Here is a 19,248-nt window from a genome sequence, read left to right as displayed (position 1 = left end):
CATGAACAACAATGGCAGGATCGATTCCTGGCATTTCTTCGTAGGACCAGGCAAACACGTCGCGGAATTCTTGGAATAGGGCCTTGTAAATTTGGATTTCTTCTTCAGTACAAGCGGCACTTATATGAATGTTCTCCTCAATTCCGGGTTTCACGGATATATCAAGGGGAACAGTACGAGAAATATTCCCTAAATTCAGCTCTGAATCAGAATGTTTCGTTGGATCCTGAGCGTCTTTGACATAATCAGCGGTAAAGATAGATGAAAAATCATTCTCAAATGCATCGCCCTTAGGTAAAAACGAAGATCTATGATGGAGATCTTCCCATGGTAGATCATCTACACTGAGGATTTCGTGAAGTCGTTCGTCAGATGACACTTCTTCGGGAAACGTTATCCGTTCTAAAGGTGAGGTGAAAAGTGACTCTTCACTGACCACATTCATTTGGTCGGGTTGGGTTGAATGAAAATCAGTAAAAGACATAAGAGCTTCATAAGCAATTTCATACGGACTCAACGGCATAACATCACCGAGTGAATCTAGCTCAGAGTCAGAGGGAACATACCAAGGATCATCGTGAATAATGTTTTCTGACGTGATCATATGAATCGTTGCAAATGAAGGATCTACATTGAGCGGAGGGAGAGGAAAAGTTCCCAGTAAACCAGAATCTTTGACTAAACCTACACCAATGTCCTTGTAAGGGATTGTCATTTTACCAACATGTTGGATAGTTTCTGAAGAGGATGGGTCGGATGAAAAGTATGTCAGCTGGTCAATAGTCACGATCTTATCGTTATGTGGAAACTTAATGATTCTGAAGACCGATGAAACGACCGCTGTCATAGCATATGACCAACTTCGACCCAAAAGAAGGTTGTAATCTAGGGGGGCATCAACCACTTCCACATCCAGATTAACAGTTTTACCTTCGACCCCTATAGGCAATTCTTGCAAAATACCAAACGGACGGAACCCACGGCCATCAAAGGCCTTAAGGATGGTGGGGGATTGATTTAATGAAGGAGAACCAAGTGATCTCCAACATTGAATTGACATAATACACGTAGAAGCTCCCTCATCAATCACAGTCCGATGAATAGGCCTGTTTTTGACTATCACTGGGATTTGGAAAGCCATTTGATGGGGGAGACGGGGTGTACTATTTTCTAGATCAAAGATCATTAGGTTCGGGTCCTGAACATCGACAGCTCCAATAGCCGACAAAAGCAATTTTCGTTGTGTTGGACATGATTGCAGCACTTCGAGTGCCGACATTGCTGAAGGTGAAACAGCTAAGTCTTCAACAATGTTGTAATTCTGGGCCGCTCTCGCATGTGGATTGAAAGCAGACCTTCGAAGTACACCCTTGGCGGGAGGCTTAATCACTAAGTCTGGGTTAGGTTTCTCGATCTGTAGTGGATCGGAACCAGGAGTTGAAGTTGATGGGTTAGAGTGAGAAGATTCTGCTTCTTTACCATCAACAGGAGCCTTACTACCATAATCTTGCGATCGAGTCGCAATCCTGACATGAGACATCATCAAAATGGGTTCTTCACTGGCATTTGAAGAAGAACCTATCATCTTATTCTCCTGCTCGGGAAATGGATTCTTTAACACAGCAGGAGTGGAAGAACCTTTGACAATTTTCACTACCTCGGCCCGATGAGGGCAGTCTCTCGTAAAATGATCTTCTTCACAAATGAGACAAGGATAACGAGGTTTGCGTTTTTCGTCATTGGTTTCCGATTTTTCTACTTTCTCCTTTGGAGCCTTATCTGCTTTGGTCTTCTTCTTTCCTTTCTTCTTTCCACCGTTTTTTGGTTTGGCCGTGGATGACTCTACGGCGTGAATGTCGGCGGTGAGTTCAGGAGAAGACTCTCCTGTCGGAGAATCAGGCAAAGTGATAATTGGAGTAGTTGAAGCCTTGGAAGACTTCTTCTTGCTCTTCGTAGTCACGATACCAATCATACCATCAGCGGCATGAGATCCCGAAGGAGTAGCAGCGATTTGGTTTGATTTGGGAAGATCCGGTATTTTCTCGTGTAACGTACCCGACTGAGTATAAACTAAGTCAAGGTACTGTGCTTGAGCAATGACTTGCTCCTCAGTAACTACTCCGGCCTTAGCTACATCTTCAGTAATTCGTGGTAATAATGATTTTACAAACCATTCAGCTAAGATTTGGTCTGGGATAAAAACTTTCACTAATCTTCTTCGACGTCTCCACTCATGGATGTGATCAGAAATGTACGTGGATGTCGATTGTTTTAGCGAAGTCAATAATTCTGTACCATTATCATATCTGACTGGTAACTGAAAATGAGTTAAGAACGAGGTAGCTAACTGGCTAAAGTTGTAAAAAGAGGCCCGTGGCAACTCAATGTACCACTTGGCCGCGAGACCAATGAGTGTACGCTGGAAAAGACGTAAGCGGATGGAATCATCTGAGATGGAGTTTGATGCACACCAGAGGTGGTAAGTCATCACGTGATTGGATGGATCCTCTCCAGACTTACCTTCGAACTTAGGTATATCGCTGGGCAACTTATTTGGCATTGGCGGCCAGAACTGTTGATATTGAATTGGATCATTTGTTAGGCGCGTCAAGTCGGGTAAATCTAAAGTTGCAATAAACGGTAACTGACGGTTAGGATCTCTAAAATTCTGAGTCACAAGACCAGCCCCAGGAGGAGGATATCCAGGATAACTAGGAACAGGAGTTGCATTTGGGATATTATATCCTCCTGGAAAACCAGGATTAACCGGACCGTACTGGGGTTGTTGAGGTGGATGATAAGTGTACCCAGGATACGGTTGATACTGGTAAGCCGGTTGTTGGGCAGCTTGCCCAGGTTGATACGGTCCCTGGTACGGAGGTTGAACAAATTGAGGTTGAGTAGTAACAACCGTACTTGTACCAGGCGGTCCTACAGGCATCTGGACTGTGGTTTGGACCGTAGATCCAGACAACGGTACAGATGTCTGAGGAGTGGTTACAGGGACTGTAGAAACCGGAGCTGCCGATACTCCAGAAGTAACTATGGTAGATGTAGCGGTAGTTGCTGCAGCCGTGTGAGGTGGAGTACCAGGTGCAATTGGCGGCTGAGTAACTACCGAAGTTACAGGGGTCTGAACACTTGACTGGACAGGTTGCGGTTGCTGGGATGGACCAGGAACTGCAGGTTGTCCTGCTTGAGGTGCCGACTGTATACTTGGCTGCAACATCTGTTGACCCTGTGAAGGATCCCATGTTAACAATCCAGGGTACTGACTCGTAACAGGTTGAGGATACTGAGATCCATAGCCGTATTGAGGATAGGGTTGATAACTGTAAGGTGCAGTCCCATATGATTGCCCTTGAGGTGGTTGATAACTTTGACCAGGGTATTGACCTGTAGGTTGATAACCTTGAGGTAAATACGAATACTGGGGTTGACCTTGACCTTGAGGTTGCCACCCTTGAGGTTGATAATCTTGGGGTTGATACCCTTGGGGTTGATACCCTTGAGGTTGATACCCTTGAGGTTGCCATCCTTGAGGTTGCCATCCTTGAGGTTGATATTGGTACTGAGGTTGACTTTGGGGTACATATTGAGGCTGGGGTTGATACCCTTGGGGTTGATACCCTTGAGGTTGCCCCCCAGACGCGAATGAAGTACCTTGAGGTTGCCCCCCAGGCATTAACGAAGGTTGCCCCCCAGGCGGTAATTGGCCACCTTGAGGTTGGTTAACGGGAGTTGAACCTGACATCATATAAACTTCACCTACACTCAATGGAACGGTACCACTGTTTCCAACGAATAACCCATACTCAACGGGTCTAGGAGATGCTCCTGAAAAAGTACCAGAAAGTGACTGATACCCAGCAGGAACAGAAGGACCACCATGTAAAAATGATTCAGGACTTTGTGAAAACACAGATGACGGACCAGACATATTTACAGGATTATGAATTCCTCCGGGTGGAAAGGGAGTACGAGGTGTAGAAAAACCTACTGAGTTGTCCAAAAAATTGGTTAAAGCAAGGTACCAAGGTTCACTTCTAGGAGGACTGTAAAAGATGGATTCACGCTCCCTCAAATCAAGGGTAATTATATCTTCAGAATCAGAAACGCCTATTTCTTCCTCTGGAACAAGTTCTTCTATAGCAATTAACCCAACAGGAAGATTTTCGGTGATAATTCTTTCTATTTTTGGTGAACCAGGAACACTAGGAGTTGGAGTAACAGGTTCGGAAATTTCAGGTTCTTCGCCTGTTTCACTGGCAGATGAAAAACTACCAGTAAGCTCGGAAACTGTAACAGCTTCGGGATTGTAACCTGTTTCTAAACTTTGGTAATCTGGATGGACTACCAAGGCAGACTCTCCTTCTTCAGGTGAACCTACTTTACTGCCACTAGGAGTTACAAGGACCTTTAAACCTTCTAACTGACCCGGAATATCTTCAGGAGATTCACTCCGCGATTGACGGAGTTTTCTTAACAAATCTAGTCCGGTGACAATCTCAGGAGACTGGCCCCCAATTCGACGGGACCGTCTCGGTAATTCCGCCACAATTAATGATTTTAACTACAACACACGAAAACAAAGTAAAAAATTTCAAATCAAACCACCTAAGTCTTCTAAAGAACCAAACAAATTTGAAGCATACGCCTAAATAATCTAGAGTGTCAAAGCACACACAAACAGTATCTTCCGGACCAAAAGCGCTAGTTGGTGATTAGGTCCAACCTCGCAGGATTCAGTACAGAAATGGCGGGTGGAACAGTTACGCCGACAACCTGCTTAATGAATAGACTGGACCAAGTACCTCCACTTTAACCGTCTCGAAGTGAAGCGTACCCCCCAGAAAATCCAAGTGAGTATAGCCGACGTCTGCTCCAGGTACAGTGGGACCTTCCCTCCACCGTCACCTTGTGTAGAATCCTAGATATTATGGTCACTAAGGTTACCAATCACAACAATTACACCTGGGGGAATAGTCTAAACTCCGACAGCACGCAAGGGCAGAGTAACAAGCTCCAATCCCCTTACCGGCTCCTTGACAGTAATCCAAGGTTTACCGATAAGTGACCCCTGGCTCCTCGACAATGGTTAATCCGAGGTTTACCTTTTTTAATACGTACTGTCTGGCGTCATTCCCAACGAGGGAGGAATGATCCCCTCACTGGTTCGGACACGAGCTCGTGCTTCTCCTTTAAGAGGAGCTTTCCCAGAATGTAACTGAAACAATTGGATTTATTCTACTCAAGATAGACTAACTGTTTGGTTTTGTAGTCTTGGAGAGTTAAGTACTCACCTACTCCAAGACCCTAGCCTAAGCTATGTTGGTGCTTCAGAGCCCTAGAAAATAAAAGTTACTAGATCAATTTTAATTTAAGCGTTACTTTTAAGGTTGTTCTTTAAGTCAAAAGGTGATGGAAGTGAAACTAGTGGTGTGTTGACTCGACTCAAAACCACTACAAAATGCACCTAGGATGATTTATCCACTACTTTTGCTTTTTCGATGAATTGTTTTAACTAAAAAGTTGAGAGAATGCAATCTTTATAAAAGCAACTTCTTAATTGAAGACAATCAAAGAAACAATTCGATTTTCTTTTCCAAGCATAAAAACATAACTTCTCTTTACATGCACGAAAAACTCTTTTCTTCTTTGAAAAACAAAAAGCTACTTGAAACAAGACTCTTGAAGAAGATTTTTTTTTGTATTTTTCTTTTGATAAAGCAAATAAAACTAAAATAACCAAAAAACAATCTTTGACAACTATCAAAATCTATGAAAATCCACTCATAAGCAAACTAAAGATAAATTTATTCTAAGCTATTCTAACAAGGTCAAAACTAACAAGGATTATTCTAAGGTGTTTTACTTGATTATGAACGAATCAAGGACTAGCTTTATCGCAGAACCAAAAACTAGTCAAAACAAAATTCTAATCTTTTTGTCTTTTTTTGAAAATGGAAATCACTACTTTAAAAACAAGCAATGCGAAATTTGACCCAAAACAACTTAAATGACAAGTTGCTCAAACAAGGAGACTTTATGACAGGCCCGACTTCTAAGAAGGTTGACTCACCAGAGATATCTAAGGCTGGACAACTTTCTAAGCTCAAAGTCACTACAGAACCTATTCAAAAATCAAACCCTAGGTCTAAACTCCGTGGAAATCCACTAAAACACTCAAAGCTCACAAAACCAGTTCAGGTGAGAATTCTTAACAGGGTACTAAAGGATCTGGGCAGCAAATACTAAAGAAAAACAAAATCTAAAAGTAATTTAAAACAAAAATGGAATTTTCTTAACTTTTACAGGAAGACGCAGGCCACCCGTTGTAACAGGTGCGGCCCCGCACTGTGCAGTCGACAACAGCGCGTCCAAGGACGCACTGTGCAGCACACAGAGACTGCGTCCGTCTGAAAAAAGGAAGAAAAACTAAAGCCAACTAAATCTACAGCTAAACCACCCAAATACTAATTCCCACAGCCAAAAACCAGAAAATAAAAATGATTTTCACAAAGCAAAGTTCATATAAAGGAAAAGACTTATCCATTAATGGAGTCCCCAGTGGAGTCGCCAATTTGTCGTGGCGGAAAAAGTCATTTGGGCTGACACAACTGACCTCCCTAGGAGTTTACACTCTCTAGCGACAAACAAGACAAAATGGAATGATCTTTCTCTAAATATACCTTTTATGACATGAAAAGTACAAGTGTTTAGGCTTACCTTATTCCAAAACGCTGTTGTTGTAGTTCGTCCTTGCCAATCCGGATGAGCTCCTCCTTCAAGTCAATTCCTGCAACCACAAACAATCAAACAATTACCGAGAACCTGTATTTCATATAATAAAACATACATTCAACATGCAGACCAAGGAACACATGAAATAACTCATTAACACAAGCTATTGAGAAAAATAAACCAGTTTGTATTAATAACGAAACAAAGAAACTCTTACAACCTGGCCTTGGTGTTGTGCAAGTTCCTCCCAGGGTCCATCAAGTGTTTTCCTCTACCTTGACAAAGCTCACCCACTTCCAAGTAGAATCATGTAAAGACAATCTCTCCTCACAAAGGTTCTAATGGAAGTCCTAAATCCTGCAGCATTTACCCAAAGAAAATGTATAGCTCCAACCTCTCCTCCTCTTGGCTCAATGCCTTTATTTATAGTGCTGTAAAGAGGTTATTCAGGTCCACTATCAATGGGATCATTCCCCTCTATGGGTGGGATAGCTCCCTTATTGATGGGATAAGTCCCCTCTTAATAGAGATACATGAACCAACTGGAGGCGTATCCATTCCATCAAACCGACCTCTAGAATGTTCTAGAAGTAACCACAAGTAACTTTCTCAAGATAAAACTTGCGCATTTTGCCTTTTACAGGAGGACGCACCTGTCCTTTAACATACAGAGCGTCCGTGGACACAGTTTTTGTGAACAAGGCCTGCGTCCCCGCAGGTAAGGCCAGAGAGAACCTGCGACCCCAGAGATAAACATAGTTTTTACAAGACTTTCTCTCTTCTTTGAGTTTGAGATGGATAACAGAGGCATAAGACTTGCCTAAGAGGGTAGCATGACTGTTGATTTTGAGCCATACTAACTGTAAGTAGTCAAGGTGACATTTTTTAGTGTAACATTAGGATATGTCACTGATGACACCAACTTACATATCCCAGATTATTCCAAGCCAATTAAGTTTGTGAGTGCAGGATTTCTTGAAAAACTCACCTCAGTAGGTTCTGAGAAAATTGCAGACAAACAGAATTGCACGCAACCTGAAGTTAATGTCCAACCGAAATTCTCTCATTGTCAAAGAGCCGGTCATATGGAAGATCAATGTTTTGATCTCCATCCGTGTTGCCATTGTGGCAAGCCCAATCATTCCTAAAAAAAATGTCGCAACAAACAAAAATCAGCCAGATTGAAGATACATTATGAATGGATCGATCCTTGGGAATGGTCATCCACAGTCAAACGATTGTCTCAGTTCTACAACCGACTACAATCACACATAGTGCAGCCAGCAGTGAACAGATGATGGTACTCTCATGCAGTTGAATGAGGGAGTACAGCAGTGAAACTCTCCTACACCTGAAGTGGGGAGTTCAAATATATTTTGGAGAAGATTGTCTCTCCTTTCAGCTGACAAAGGGGGGACATGTCAATGAAATTGACAAGTGGTTGTCAGACTGAAAGTCTCGACAACATCAGCGAAGTAGCCAGTGGGCATTTATCATCAACAGTGAGCATCAGCAAATTCGCCAGTGGGCGATCGACAGCCAAAGCAGCAGTGAGCGGCTTTCATCATAGCAAAAACAACATTGCGTTGCTTTTCGACATCTTCAGCCAGTGGGCAATTATCATCAGCAAACACGCCAGTGGGTGTTCATTAAATTGTGTCACTGGACACCAGATGCTATTTTCAAACAAAGGACAGTTGGATCCTTTTGCGTCTTGGCACGTGATGGAGTTGTCAAGCAACATTCAGAGATGAATCAGGCATGCAGCTAATTCATGTTCTCTTCAGATTTGAGTTTTTTCCAGCATCCCGTTTTGGCGGTTTTTTCAGGCAATATTTTTGAGAATCAACATGAGAACTTGGAAGATGGTTCCGTGTTCTTATTTTGGATTTACCATTGAGGGGGGGAATGTTAGCCTCTCTCATAAAAACAATAATAAATCCAAAAATAAATAAATAAATTAAATATTCCAAGTTAGGAATTTGTGCCTAACTCTTGGGTTGTTCCTCTAAGATAGGAGTTAGTTTAGGTAACTCCTATATTGGTGTGTGTCTAGTGAGAAATTATCTCAACCAAAGGAGAAATTATCTCAACCAAAAGTGTCTAAGATAGCACGCACTATCTTGAGAACACTATCTCTCATCTATTTATTTGTAACACTATATTCAATTATTTTAATGAATGAATGAGAGATAATACATGAGGAAGCATGAGGATTCAGCCTTTTTCCGCCGATATTTTGTCTGATTTTTATGTTTGTTTTTCTGTAATCTATTTGAGTTAATTTCATTTTTCAATAGAGCATAGGATTTAGCTAGCATCCTAGACTGTATGGCCTCCAAGGAGAGGCTGGCCATACATGCTAGTTGATTCTCCCTTTCCTGTAGATGTCCCCTCAGCCATGCGTTTTCCCTCTCAAGTTGATCTCTCATTATTACTTCTCTGTCCCTTAGGCCACTTAACTCTTTTCCCATTTCCTTGAGCTTCTCTTCCATGTGCCCAATGTCTTCCACCCATTTTGACTTGGAAATTTGCATCCATTGGTGGGTTCTAGCCCTTCTTTTCTCAAGTTTGAAAAACAATGGGATGGAAAATTTTTGAGGTATCACTCTGCCTCCCTCGATAAACCGATAGTAGGAGTCCAGGTTAGGTTGGGGGCTTGGTTCCTTTATTTTAGGGTCTTCTTCTTTTGTTTCTGGTTGTTCCCCTAACTTGCCTTCCAATTTTTGGGCTTCCTGCAGTTTTTGCAGAGTATCTTGTAGGACTGTTTTTGCTTCCTGTAGGTTTTCTTGTGGATCCTGTAGGATGGCCTTACCCTTTGAGGAAGTTGACCTGGTACTAGGCCTCCTTACATAGGTGATTGGTGACTTAGGAGAAGGCATTTTGTCTCTTGGTGTAGGGGAATCTTCAATCTCAATAAGTATTTTTTTTTATAGTTGTGGCTTCCCTTGTTTGATCCTTGTGCTCTTTCTTGTTTTGAAATATAGAGGGGTTTGACTCCTTATTTTCCCTTTTTGCTTGATTGGGGTGCTGAGAGCAGTGAGGGAAGTTGCTACCTCCCTCTCAGGGGCCTATGGAGACACCCTAGGTGACTCCTCCTTGTGTTCGTCCCTTTCTGTTTCAATTTCTTCTCCCTCTATGTTTTTCCTATCTTCTTCCACTTGTTGTTCTTCCTCATCCCCATTAGTTTCTTCCCTAGTTTCCTCCTATGTTTCACCATCATCCTCCTCTTCTCCCTCTTCTTCTTCTGCTTCATCATATTCCTCTGTATCAGTTTCTTATTCATCCATCTCATCCCTATCTAGATATATATCTTCTTCTTCTTGTTTTGCCTCCTCCTCACTAACAGAAGGACTAACATCATAGGTGAGGGTTTTGATGTCATCCTCTGCTAACAAGTCTCTAAAGACTTACAATGTTATAGGGATCCTGAGGTTTTGGAGGGAATCCTCAATGAGGATCCTGATCAACCCATGGTGAGCCAATTGTTGGGAATTCCCTTCTTTTACTTTGTTGCTGGAGTCTATGAGTGATTGCATCAATAAATAGGGTATGTTGAGCCTTTGTGAACTAGTGTCTCTACCCCAAATCTTAATTCTTCAAGGATCCTAAAGTGGTAGCCATAAACAACATTGTATCTACCCTTGCATGAGATATATTTGAACCTTTGACCTCTTATGAGGAAAGAGATGCTATTAACCATTAGGGTCACTAAAGGAATTCATAAATTGTAAGGATAAATATTATAAAACTAAGTGATCAACAAACCTAAGGGATCAATATTAAAAACACAAGAGGTTATTAAACCCTAGGAATTAATTAAACCCAAGATATTAACAAACCCATGAGATTATTAGTATTATAAACCCTAGGGATTAATAAACCCTTGGAATTATAAATAAACTCCAAAATTAAAAATATAAACCCTAGGTTTTATTAATTCTCAAGGTTTATTTATCTTTTATGTTTTAAATATTGATTCCAATGTATTAATAACCCCCAGGTTCCAATGTATTAATAACCCCTATGAATTAGATTGTTAAACTCAATGGATTAATAAAAAAAGGGACTAAATTATAAACTCAGGGAATTAATATTATAAACTCAACAAATTAATATTACCAACCCAAATAACTATAAAACTTAAAGGATTAATATTATAAACCCAATGAATTAATATTATAATATGAAATGATTAACAAAACTTAGGAATTAATAAAACCAATAAAATCGATAAACCCAATATAATATAAATAAATATTAACCATATTAAACTTATAAATAAATACTAACCATATTAAACTTATAAATAAATATTAACAATATTAAATCTTATTAACCTAACTTATTAACAATATTGACAACATTAAACTATTGTTTATAACACTATTAATAGTTTTAGGTTGATAATGTTGACAACATTAAACCTATTCTTTATAACCATATTAATAGCTTTAGGTTGATAATATTAATATTTAGGGTATTGCCTAATAATATAACAATACTAATTTATAATATTAATCTTTAATATTTATTATTTATTCTAGAACGATTTATTTTAGAATGTTAATAATGAGAGACAAAAAATAAAAAATAAAAATATTGTAATTATTGTAAATTTGGCATTATATAAGTTATTTATTAAAAAAGTTTACAAGGAGAGTTTTAATTTACAAGCAGACAGGCCAAATGTCACTAATATTATGTAAGATATATTCAAAATTTATATTTAATTATTTTTTAAATTGGTGACGTTTCATATTTCTTATTTTTAAATATTTTTTGGTAAAATAAATAGTTTTATAACTTGTTAGATCTAAAATTTTTGTGATCCATAATATAGATGAATGTTTTTTGGATTAATCATGTCACTAAGATTTGATCATTAATCGAATATGATCATATCATAATCCTTTTTAGATTTTATTCTATAAATTTGTATTTTATTATTTAATAAAAATTAAAAACTTGGTTTTAAGATCCAATGAAAAAAAATGATAGCATACAAATAATAGAATCTAGATATTAAGATATGAAAATGGAAGATATTACACTTTTTGCAAGAACCTAAAACCTTGGAAATAAGGAACATTGGAATTAAATTTATGCTTATTGATGAAAACCATGAAAGTATATCCTGAGCAGGAAATTCCTAAATAAATTTGTAAAATATGTAAAGGTGAAAAACAGAAATTGGTCAAGTAAAACAAAGGATGACTATATCCAAATTTTTTGTTAATAAACAAGATAAATTTGATGTTTAAAACCATCATCAACCTGAAAAGTTGTGACTTCAACCAACACAACTCTTTAATGAATTAAATTTACACTCATGACTTCAATTAAATTTCTAAAAGTGAAAACTTCCCATCTGCATTTGACAATATTGACATTAACAAAAAAAAGTGTTAAATTTTTATTATTATTAATAATTATATAAATAATAATAATAATATTATTATTTATATTTATATATTTATAAATATAATTATCAATATATTTTATATATTTGTATTGTGTATATTAATAATATTAACTGTATGTAAAATATATATTAAACTAAAATATATTATATTAATTTCTTTGAATTATATATATATATATATATATATTACTACGTCGTAAGGCGTTTCCCTCTAAAAAGAACTTCCTTGGAGGCCCCTTGTCATCACTCTGTGCCAGTAGATTTTATGTTAGACGATTGGAGAATTTATAGCAGTTCGATCAGATGAAAGTAGGTGGAACCGTTCAGGGGAAAGTAGTTGAAACCGTTTAAGATATTTGAAAAAGTTGCAATTGAGACAGCTTCCTACTCCAGGCTTTCGAGCATCATCCGCCAAAGGTTTTCATAGCAGGGGTTGGCTCGCCATGACAAGAGCGGTAGCTCTATTCAACGTTCTGTTGTAGGGTAAGAACCAAGATTTTATCGTAATCCATTTATTTGACCTTCCTGAATAATTGCATTCTGTCTATGAAAGCTTGTTGAGTTTGTAATCCGTTATGTGCCTGTAGGGTTATGAAATATTGAATTCCCTACAACTTTCACTTGGCCTCATCTGTTCACAATTGGGGGTTTGAGCACACGAGCCTATGTGAGAATATAATACCGATCCCCTTGGCTACTTGTTGCTAGACCACACTCTTGCGAGGGATTGGTATGCAATTTGTTTATTTCACACTACAATTAATGACCTTGAAATGCCTTCTATAACGTGTAAGGGTCCATTTGCCACAATTTATTTGCTCCTGCTACTTTTGTGTACACCATGGTATAATTATGAGAAATCGAAAATGAAAGAATTCATTGATGACGGTGAAAGAAAAATAGCAGGGTGAAATAGCGTCACAGGTTGTGTAAAGACTTCACACTTGTAAGTAATTAGGTTGGATTCTTCGTAGCGAACACAAAAGGAAAGTGATTAGTTATATAAATATTCCTAATGGGAATTGGCTAGCAGGGATGTGGCTTAGGCAGATAAGAGAGTGTAGCAAAGAGGATGGGTGTGTAGTCGGTCCAGTAGGTCATACTTGTTTCTTCGGTTGAGTCTTTTATTGACTTATTCAGAGTTGGAACATCCCAGCAGTGGGTAAACTGGATGTAATTTTTCTTGTAAATTTTACAACTCAATTTCCTTCCAAGATCAGGAAGAATTATATAGAAACTCATTGTCTGTTTACCATTTTGGGCAAGCAGGGAGTTTTGGAGAAACTCGGTGAAACTGAATTTTGGCACCAAGATAGATCAAAGGATGATTCACCAATATTTGTTCATTTTTTCCACAAGAAAAACAAGTACTTGGATTATGAAGAATGGATCATGGAGGACAATATTTGTTCATGTTTTGGCATTAATGACGCTGAGGCCAATAATTTAGTTTGACTAGGCCTACGAGACGAATATCTAAAGAAAATGTAAGTTGAAGTAGAATACATTTATTTGAGTATATTTGAATATTTCAACTATTCATATTATATAATAGTAGGCTCTAGCATGCATGGCTTGGTGATGATGCTCTCGCCCTTTTTCACCAAATGCAACTGTGAGGACTGAAGCATTTCAGTTCAAAGAAACTTAAATAATTTTTTTTTTTCAATAATAACACTTTTTTCTTTTGGAGATGAGTTTGTGAAAGTTTTTAGTTAAATATTTTTACAATTCAAAGCGGTATATAGGGATATTCAATACCTAGCAGCTATATCTCATGGGAAAATGTGTAATAATTTTGTACAATAATGATTATTTTGTGTTATTTTTTATAATTGCCATTTTCAAGATGAAAAAAAGAAAAAAAAAATTCACATCAAATAACAAACGCTATTTGCCTAAAAATATGGACTTGTTAGTAGAATATAAATATAAATGCAAAATGAAGCTAAAATAGAATTGTTAATTTCTTTTTTCAATTATCAACAATTATTATTGTACCTCTATTAAATTTTATATTCTTAAATAACTTGTATTGGAAGGTTTAGCTTTAACTTAATCACATCAAATAACAAATGCTATTTGCCTAAAAATATGGACTTGTTAGTAGAATATAAATATAAATGCTATGAGAGGAATGAAGCTAAAATAAAACTGTTAATTTCTTTTTTCAATTATTATTGTACCTCTATTGAATATTTTTCCTTTCCGAGGTCGTTATATTTACAGTGCATTTTGGAGTGGGAAGAGATACGTCCACATTGTGATATTCTCTTGAGATTTGTAGGCATCCTACCTTTAGCATTCTATTATGAGATATGAGATGTTTCACTTCATTCAAAGTTTGTAAATTAATTCCACTCTCATGTAGTTCTATTTTCTCACACACATAAGAATGCGGAGAACAATTCTAGCTGAGTACTATCAGCCAGACACACCGCGTGTTAAGATATAAGACGACCCTATAGGCTAAGGCTATAATTTCTGTCAACCAATATGGCTATAATTTCTGTTCATATAGCGGAATTTAGAAGTTCATATAACAAAATTGAGAAGTTGATATATAACAGAATTAAGATAGTAGAATTGAGAAGTTGATATATATCAGAATAAAGATAGCGGAATTGAGAAGTTGATATATACACTTTATGCACCTTCTATATCCACAAGAGACATTGAATACCTGAGAGCCCTAATTTATCTCTCGTTTATGCGACCATATTCATCCTCAATTGTCATATATCCGTTGTTGATTGGCACAAAAGGGTTAGAGAATATTATAAATGCGGTGCCAAGCTTGACTACATGGGGTTTAATACCCGTTCTCATTTCCAATTGCGATGGGAACCATCATTTCGTAGCATTTCTTTGCTCTCACATCACCAAGGTTACAATATTATTCTATTTCAACTCCCATAATCATAGCAACATTGTACCTAGCCAATAGTAAATATATATAGAGCCAAAGCACTCGTCTTTGAACCATATGGATGCTAAAAGATTGATTACCAAAAATTCGATGTCTAACCAAAACTCATGGGCCATAAACTTCCTTTTCATATTTAGACAATGGCATGACATGACAAATTCAAATGCACTTGCCCTTGGACTATTTGAAGTGGCACTTTATTGAAGCAACATGAGCTACAATTGCAAGGACACCTATGTGCATGTTATCATTTGAAAACACTATTAACAGCATAAGCACTCAGGATATGTTTTCTCATCTTATCACTAACCCCTAGTTTATCCCCACCTATTTTTATTACTACTCTTATTTACAACTCTGTTATATGCAATAGTTTTAGGCATGCTAGCTTTGTCTTTTACAAGTATCAAAGGCTTTTCCATGGAATTTAATATGCACTAAATTTTATCTCTTATAGGGTTCGTTCGAGGTGTAATTGACTAACTTCCACTTTTAACATCTATGATAGCATCAAAGGGATCTATTGGGAATTTGTTTTCTTCATATATTCAAGGATATCCATCATGGCTAAAAACTTTGTTGCAATACTTCTTTTCTTATTGCTTTAATTGTGAGAGATTGTGTTGGTTTCCTTAATGATTTAGTGACATAGAAATTGGACCATTGACACATTGTACTTTCTATGTTGAATTCTTCCTAATGAGATAATATCAATGAAAGGGTCTTCTATAATATTTGAATAGAACCCATATAACCTCTTTATAAGTTACAAACTTAAAAGAAATTTTCCTTATGCATTGCATTATGTATAGCCAACAACTTGTCTTTTTTTTGGTTAAAGAATAAGCCAACATGTTTGCAATTACTTCAAGATTATGTTAATAAATCCTTGTTTGTTTTTGACAACCAAAAAGGTAAACTACAGAAACTTGTCAGTCGTTTCACCTTCATTATCTTCATAAATTAAAACAATTCCCACTATAGTCTTACTTGCACCTTTCTCCTTGGAAGTCCCTCTAGGTATGCCAAAGCCATCAATTTATTTCTCAACAATAGAATAGACTCTCTTTGCCATAAATGAGGATGCACCACTCTTATGATTGTTATAACTTCAAATGTTGACCAAGCCTTTATCTCATATATTACTTTTGGAGATTGGAGTGCTACATAGGTTTCAAAGGCCTCCTTAAGCATTCTCTCTATGGGTATCCATGAAAGTCATGAAGCTTTCCTGAACATAGTGTTGCAACCACTCAGAAAATTGTTAAGGAGGCTTGTGAAACTTATGTAGCACTTGAATATCCAAAATTATTGTCTTACATAAATGCTTGCCCAATACCTTATATTGCAATATCATAAAAGATCGGTGCATCCTAATTTATAGCTCAATAACAAAGGAACTGTAGTCTCTTATCGAGAAATAAATTGATGCTTTTGATAGTTTACTTAGACGAAATTCTATGTCTAATAAGAAGAGTTGGGTAAAGCAAAAAGAAAAATCTTGTCGAGAAATAAATTGATGGTTTTGATAGTTTACTCAGAGGAACTTCTATGTATAATAAGAAGAGTTGGGTAAAGCAAAAAGAAAAATGTGCAAGAGAGCAGTGAGAAAGTGATTTAAATGCTGGAGATAATGAAACTGGAATGAGGTTTAGAGACAACCTTCAGCTTTTCTCTTAGGTTTTTAGGTTTGTTAGAGTGAACCTTCTTTGGCTATGTTTTACTCAATCCTGCACTTAAATCCCTCACAAGTCCTATCTAGATTCGATCACCAATGTAGATAAATTATTTTCTATTTTATTTATTTATTTTGTGTAGTGGCTTTCTAGGCCATAAATGCAAGATGATTGGCTTGGATGTGACCTGCTTGAGATTGAAACCTTCTTCTCATGCCACCTACTAGAAATCACATTTAATGGTGACCAGATCTGGCATTTCTATCAACTAAAATTCCTTCAGTTACATTCTTTTGACAGAGAGGCTTCCCTTCTGTAAGGACCTGATCAAAGGTACTCTCCTTGTTGTGTGGTCCATGAACTCTATAGTTTCTTGAGTTCCCATGATAGTCATTGCATCCCATCCATACATCCCAAGTTCCTGTTCACACAATGATCATAAAACTTCTCTTTAGTGGAGTATTTTTAGGTTTTTGTAACCATTGGTTTGTTCATTGCATCCCATTCATACATCCCAAGTCCTTGTTCACACAATGATCATAAAGCTTCTCTCTAGTGGAGTATTTTTAGGTTTGTGTAACCATTGATTTGTTTTGTTGTTTTATTCGTAGAGCTACAAAGCAACAACTACAAAAAGATAGCAATGAATAGAAATTGTTGAAAATGGATTTCACAAAAATTGACTTGCAAAAAAATCTCTAGAAATAACCGTGGAAATTGACCAGTAGCTTGGATTAGGCCCCTAGATACCATCTCCCGTGTCTGCCTATGCCATTCAAGATCCGACATAAGTATATCTACTTTTCACCATTTCATGTGAATCTACCTCACCCTTTGAATTATTTATTGACACATCTTCGAACCTATACAATGAATGTTGTTCCACCACAAAGCTATGATATTTTTGTCCCTTTTCTTCACCAAGTATCTACATATTGTGAACAAAACCTCTACATGCAGATTTTCCTCTCTAATTTGGTTAACAAAAAATAATTTTCTACTTAGACCAGGAATGTAAAGAATAGTCTTTTAACATAAACTTCTCATTGCTTGTTACTTGTAATTGTACATTCTCATGTTGTTCAACAAAATGGGCCGTACTTTTTCGTTTAGTATATGTTTATGTCATTTACATGTGGCTATTGTTACTCAATTTATACCTTACAACGTTTCCTTTGCAATATCTGATGCAAATACTAATAATATATTATTTAATAATATTAATAATTATAATTCAAATTATAATATAATTCATATATATAATATAATGATAATATTTTATTACTTATAATACATATTTATTTCTCACATTATTTTATTATGGCCGATAATTATTATATATTTATTAATATCCGCAATATATAAATTATACTATTACTTATGTATAATATTATTAAGTAGATGGTCCCGTACCACCGCCCGACTATTAAATATTCGTTGTTGAGGACATGTAACTTTATCGCCTACTTTTCTTTACAGGAGAACACGTGACTTCATCACCTGCTTATCTTTACCGGTGTGCGGCTCTGACCCGATCACCTGCCCGTCTTTACAAGGGAACACGTGAGGGAAAGGAGCAACACCGAACTTTCTCACCTACTTCTCTTTAATAGAAAAGTTATATTATAAAAAAAATAATAATAATATAGACATTAACAATGTGAACACTACATAATGCATTGTGGAATCTAAATAATATGTATTTTGTGTAAAGTTTTTTTTTTTTAATGTTTAAGATTTTAGATTTTGATATAACATCAAAATAATCCTTTTGATTAGATAAATATTTATTTTATGTATTTTTTAAGATAAAAGAAAATATAAATTGTGATCAGAATATTACTAATTATAATTTTATTTTTAAATACAAATTTTAATTAGATAAATATTTTTATATTGTTTTTCTCTAAGATAAAAATAAAAATAAAAATAAAGAAAATAGAGATAGTTGTAGGAATAATATTAAAGTGTGACTAAAGTCAAATATTGTTTTTCTATAAATAAAAAAAAAAAGAAAAAAAAAAGAAAAAAGGGAAGAAAAAAGGTTAATAGAGGTAATTGTTGATAGTACTTGGAATAATACCATATGTAACTAGGATTATTACTTTATTATTATATTTCATATAGTATCATCACTTATGTAGTCCAGCAAACTCTACAAATTCTCTTAAATCAAATTTAAAATTAATATTGCCAATAAATCATCTAAAAGTTGATGATAAAGTAATATGTTTCTAAACATTTCAATTTCTTTTCTTAATGCAAATTAAAAAACACATCTTAAACTGTGGGTGTTGGAGTTGTGGCAAGACAAAGGGAATCCTTTTTAAACTATACATATTAGTTTATGTTATCGCACTCAAGTATTCATAGAAAAGTGAGAGACTGTTGTACTCTTGATGATGTATAGCTTGCAATCAAATATTCATAGAAAATTGAGGAGTAGTGGCAAGCTTGCAGTCAAGTATTCATAG

The sequence above is a fragment of the Pinus tabuliformis genome, chromosome J (genome assembly GCF_031772625.1).
Source record: "Pinus tabuliformis cultivar Carrire ecotype Pingquan chromosome J, CPIR1, whole genome shotgun sequence".
Lineage (NCBI taxonomy): Eukaryota > Viridiplantae > Streptophyta > Pinopsida > Pinales > Pinaceae > Pinus > Pinus tabuliformis.
Note: the sequence above shows the minus strand (reverse complement) of the source record.